This window comes from Salmo salar, chromosome ssa14 (genome assembly GCF_905237065.1).
Source record: "Salmo salar chromosome ssa14, Ssal_v3.1, whole genome shotgun sequence".
In the NCBI taxonomy this organism is placed as follows: Eukaryota; Metazoa; Chordata; class Actinopteri; order Salmoniformes; family Salmonidae; genus Salmo; species Salmo salar.
In genome coordinates this window covers 92,041,445-92,042,770 of record NC_059455.1, presented here as the reverse complement: position 1 = coordinate 92,042,770, position 1,326 = coordinate 92,041,445, and positions in this window count along the sequence as shown.

Sequence of the window (1,326 nt, the reverse complement as noted above, 5' to 3'; positions counted from 1 at the left end):
GAAAAAGTATATATATTTTCTTATGTTAAAAAAAACTTTATTATCATCATATATGTTAATTGTGAAGCTCATCCTGCGAAGGATTTGAGTAGGAGTAAGATAGCCTACAGATACAGTACAACTGTATTTTGTACAGCCAGGTCACCCATTATACAAGTCAGCATTTGATGTCCATCCATGTCTGAGGATGTCAGGAGATGATGTGGAAATCTGCCACTAGGGGCAACAGTGAGCACTGTTAGCTTCAAGTAGGTTACAGTTTTGTTAGGGTGTTGTGGACAGGGCCGTTTTGTTAGGGTGTTGTGGACAGGGATGATGGATGGGCGCCAAAGGTTGCATGTTCGAATCTAGTAATAGAAAGTTGTTTTTCAGATTTTTGTTTGTTTTGTAGCCTAGTGGGTAGAGCGTTGGACCAGTAACCAAAAGGTTGCTGGATCGAATCTCCGAGCTGACAAGGTAAAAATCTGTCTTTCTGCCCCTGAACAAGGCAGTTAACCCACTGTTCCCTGGTAGGCCGTCATTGTAAATAAGAATTTGATCTTAACTGACTTGCCTAGTTAAATAAAGGTTAAATAAAATAAATGTAAGCCTATGTAACAGATATCCAGCGAAGACTAGAAGACTGGTGTTAGCACCACCAGTGTAACAGATGTCCAGAGAAGACTGGTCTCAGCACCACCAGTGTAACAGATGTGATAGTACTTCGTAACTCTCTGACGTTGTGTTTTTAAAGAAAGTACTGTCCACCAATGGTCCCAGTTCATCTGTACTTTATTCTACTACGACGATAGACACAATGATGCACGTTAGATGTGCAGGATAACAGTATGTTGATGGCTGTAGATTCCTGATTCTTCTGTTAGCATGGAAATAACTGTGAATTAGCAGGGGGAGCTAACGGGACCATTACAAATAGAGAATGCTAGCTAACTCACTCTTACAGCGATAACATACGAAAGCACATCCCAGGATTCCCCCTTATATCTACCAGGTACCGTACACATATATCTTATACACATCAGGGCATGTACATAGAGCTCCTACAGGTTGTAAATCTGAAAATAGAAAACACTATTTCAAAACGTGACCTACCGCTTGCATTTCAACATCAGACTGGGAAGAAGTTACGTTTGCGATCTCCCCCTATCTACAAGCATGACCAATGGCATAACACCTTATTGATATGTAGCTTCATCCAACCAATAGGAATACATAAACATTGAATACATATTTCTGCAGTGTCAAGTGGAAACATAACCAAGCCTGTTACACTTATCCCAAACCTTAACCTTAACCCTTACCTTAACCATTCAGAATGAATGCCTA